This window comes from Cucurbita pepo, unplaced genomic scaffold (genome assembly GCF_002806865.2).
Source record: "Cucurbita pepo subsp. pepo cultivar mu-cu-16 unplaced genomic scaffold, ASM280686v2 Cp4.1_scaffold000179, whole genome shotgun sequence".
Lineage (NCBI taxonomy): Eukaryota > Viridiplantae > Streptophyta > Magnoliopsida > Cucurbitales > Cucurbitaceae > Cucurbita > Cucurbita pepo.
In genome coordinates, this window is record NW_019646452.1 from 48,103 (window position 1) to 52,552 (window position 4,450).

At 34.8% G+C, this 4,450-nt stretch overlaps 1 non-coding gene across 1 annotated transcript; it reads right to left on the minus strand.

The window, feature by feature from the left end:
• Window positions 1-4,019: 4,019 nt before the first annotated feature.
• TRNAV-AAC lies at window positions 4,020-4,093 on the minus strand. Its single transcript has one exon. It is a non-coding gene; the product is annotated as a tRNA-Val (tRNA).
• Between the last annotated feature and the right edge of the window lie 357 nt (window positions 4,094-4,450).

The following is a 4,450-nucleotide window of genomic DNA, read 5'->3' on the forward strand; positions in this document are numbered from 1 at the left end:
TAGATATATTTATGTCCATTTGATATAACCATGATTAGTAAATCGATCCTTCACAGGTTGTTCGTAACTAGAGTTGGGGCAATTTACTGTTTTACCCCTGAAGTTACTTGTTCCTTAAGTCCCACTGATCCTCTATTGAACAATGAGAGGGTGAGGCCCCTTGTTCAAGACTTGGAGTCAGTACTCAAGGGAACAACCTTTCTACTATCCCTAAAGGCGGGTAGGAGTGAATTCCATCTTGCACCCTATGTCCCCAACTATTCACCCAATCTTACCCCTGAAATGGGAGGCTTATTGAGTCGGCGAACTCGGGCCACACTCACTCATGCAAATCTAAGGATAATTCCAAATAAATAGGAATTCATAGTTAGCTCAGGATTAAGATCGAGTTACCTAGGTCATCAAATGAACAAAACAGTCTCAACAGTAAACGACATTATAAAGTGAGAATAATTTTCTTCATGGTCCAATCTTATGCAATACTTATTTCATAGGACACCCACACTCGCATGTCTCCACATGTACAATTTGTAATCACATTGGTTATATCATATACAAAAGTGGGCCGCATCCATAGTGGGCCGCATCCATAGTGTCTCTAGGATAAGGTACTCAACCTTATCCCTTTACTATAGATCATTTTGACTATATACTTGAAGTTGATCCACTCTTGTATCTCTACATATAGTTTTGAATTCATATCATTACTTTTACCTATTTCTTGGATAGTTTAGAATAAGATTTTGTTTGACACACATGAGAATAATAAATGCTTAAATCGCCCATAATATAAAGTTGATAATAAAAATTTCTAACGTTTCTTAACTCACTCAAATCATAGCTAAAACGAAAAAATTCTAGTTGGAAAGAAATAGTTGTGAGTGCTAAACTTTTAATTCGACTTTTTAGAGAGTTATCTTGCTTTTTAAAGATATTTTTATTTTTTAAAAGCTCCCTTCTTACCCTCTTTTCAAATTCTTGAGAGAAATATATATTTTTTTTTAAAGGCTCGTTACTCTTTCCAAGCTTGCAATTTATATTTTTATTTTTTTAAGGCTTTACTCTCTATCTAATTTTATTTTTATTTTTATTTTTTAAAGGTAATAAAGCCTCCAATTTTATTTTTATTTCTATTTTTTAAAGCTTTATAGTCAAGCTTCTAATTTTATTTTTATTTTTAAAGTAGGTATCTTATTTTTTAGAGATATTTTTATTGTAATGTATGGTGAGAAAATAGTTGTGAGTACTCGACTTGTCAATCTACTATTTTAGAGAGTTGTGTGTTCTTTATAAAATTTCAATACTTGTTATGGTTTGATCATGAGCCGTAGAAAGGATTAAGTTTGCTCTTGACCTCGTAAAAAGGCGGTTGGACTCTGATCTAAGAAAAAAGTCATCAAAGTTATTTATTCAAATTTACAAGAGTTGCTTAGAGAGTGGAGTAGATCGAGTTTAACCAAAACACTGTAAAACTAAGGTGTTATATTTTCTAATTCTTTTTTATTTTCAAAAATATTATTGTGATTTATTCCATATTATAAGATTTTCATGTTTACCGTTTTGAATTGAATTATTTTTTATATACTTGCTTTATTAATGGTTAGCTTCTAATTATTTCTAAAAAGTTTAATAATACGAAAAATTAAGCATACTAAAATAATTTTATTATTAGAACCCTATTCATGCCGACTCAACCATTAGGATGAGAGCAAGTTGCTCTTATAGATTTATATATATATATATCTATCTATCTATATATATATATATATATATATATATATATATCTAAACTTTAATGTATTATAGCAAACGTTAATAATGATTTTAGCGAAGGACAATCAACCTCTAGGTCTTCTTATTTTGATGAAACAAATTATACTTGTTGGAAAACTAGAATGACAATTTATTTGCAATCGATAGATTATCAATTATTGTTAAATATTAGTAAAGGTCGAAATCTATTGATTTTCAATTATGGTTGAATGTTAGTAAATGTCCTCACATCCCAATAAAAATGGTTAATAATATTGGGGTGCTTAAAACAGAGGAAGAATTTGATAGGCAAAAATCTCCTTTTAATACTGGTGGGAGAAAACAAAAATAAGCATGTTAATCTATAATTATGATAAGCATGTTAATCTATAATTATGAACTATTTAAAATAGATATAAATGAATTTGTTGCTGATACATTCACTAGGTTTATTAATATTTCCAAATGCTTTAAAAAATCTGAAAAATTATATTAACACTAAGTAAGAAAATTTCTTATGTCTCTATCTAAAAGTTAGAAGGCAAAAGTGCGATTAAAAAAAAAAGCAAAGGATCTCACAAACCTTTCTGGAGAGAAACTTGTTGGCAATCTCATGACACATGAGATTACCATGAAGGAGAATATAGAAAAGGAATCGAAAAAGAAGAAAAGTATAGACTTAAAACCATCACATTGGAAGTTAACTACCCAGCCACGACCACGACCCGACCTGAACTCCCACGCCTCTCCTTCGACTGTGCACGTGCTCGATGTGTGCTCTGCCTCACTGCAGCTCAAACTCAGCTTAGCTTCAGCGCATGTGGTGGCTCATTCGGCTCGACTTCTTGGCTCACTTTGGTGGGGCTTAACGGCTCGGATCGGTGGCTTGGTGGCTCGACTTCTCAGCTTAGGCAGCTTAGTATATAAACTTTATACCGTTTCCTAAGTTTTCGACCCTTTTGAAGGGAATGTTGACATTATTAATGGTATTTAAGGTCGGTAAGACTACCTTTAACTCAATTTTAAATAGTTTTTAGCCTTGTATTGGAAATAGTCGATATGTTTAGCTAGACTAAGATATAGATATGCACTAAATATACGATATGGTTTGACATAGGTCAAATTAAACGTTGAAGTATAGTCATCTAAGCAACTATCGAGTAATTAGTAACTTTGGCCAAAGCCAACAGACTGAGTGCCCCATGATCCCTACATGCACTATATTATTTATGTTACATGTAAGATCTTAAACAACTAATTACATGCTCAATGTGTGTTCGAGAGCACGGTACTCAGGCTTACCAAGCTCTAGGCTCTTAAACTTTCTCATAGAGGTCTAAAATGAATCAAGAACCTTCACTGTGTTAGACTTACGTGATAACCAACTACACTAAGACACCGTCGGAAGCCTCCCAAGAAGGTCAGACAAACTATATAGTTAAGCCCAAACTTCCTAAAGCCTAGATAAAAACCCGTGGAAACCTACCAGGAACTTGATGCAATGAGAGCCTACAAGTAGGTTGCTTACCGAGTACTTTTTTACTCACTGCATTTTAGATTTCTTTTTCAGGTCTTCGCTAACTGTCGCTCGAGGTGGGGGAGCGTTTGAGAGCTGCATTGTAACTTGAGGGTCGTTTATGAGTGTCGACCCGATCTGTGTACTTTAGGACTTTTATACTTCGTTCGAAACAGTACCCCCAAACCCTTTCTCCATTTGTAACAAACCTTTAACAACACATGTTTCTATTGCCTTTCAATTTGTTCTAGTCGAGGTGTTGTTTGATTTTAAATTGCATTATTTTAATGTTTAATTTAATTTTACTTTTAGTTTTCTTTTCGTCACGATTTGAGATTCGAAGCCTTGAAAATCACGTAACGAAAGACTCAATGACTCTTGGTCTAGCGAAAACAGTCTGTAGTACCAATCAACCTAGACATCTGATACTAAGTTTAGTTCATAAATTTCTTGACTAAATCAAGCATATAATGTACTCACAATCATTCCACCCTAGTCCTTGTTGATTCGTAAAGCTATTTCTTTAATAAAAGTCCAAACAATTAATTACATGCTCAATGTGTGTTCGAGGGCACGGTTCTCGGGCCTATAAGCTCCAAGGCTCTTAAACTTTCACGTAGAGGTCTAAAATGAATCAATGCGTGTTCGAGGGCACGGTTCCCGGGCTTACCAAGCTCGAAGGCTCTTAAACTTTCTCGTAGAGGTCCAAAATGAATCCAGATTATTATTATAAAAATAAAAATTGCAAAGATGGCGTCGCCCAGACTTGAACTGGAGACCTTCAGTGTGTTAGACTCACATGATAACCAACTACACCACGACACCGTTGGAACCCTCACCAGAAGGTCAGCCAAACTATAGAGTTAAGCCTAAACTTCCTAGAGCCTAAAGAAAAGCCCGTGGAAACCTACCAGGAACTGGATGCGATGACAGCCTACAAGTAGGCTGCTTACCGTGTACTTTTTTACTCACCGCATTTTAGATTTCTTTTTCAGGTCTTCGCTAACTGTCGCTCGAGGTGGGGGAGCGTTCGAGAGCTGCATTGTCACTTGAGGGTCGTTTATGAGTGTCGACCCGGTTTGTGTACTTCGGGTCTTTTATATTTCGTTAGAAACAGTATCCCGAACTCTTTCTCCGTTTGTAACAAATTTTAACAACACTTGTTTGTGTTGCCTTTCAATT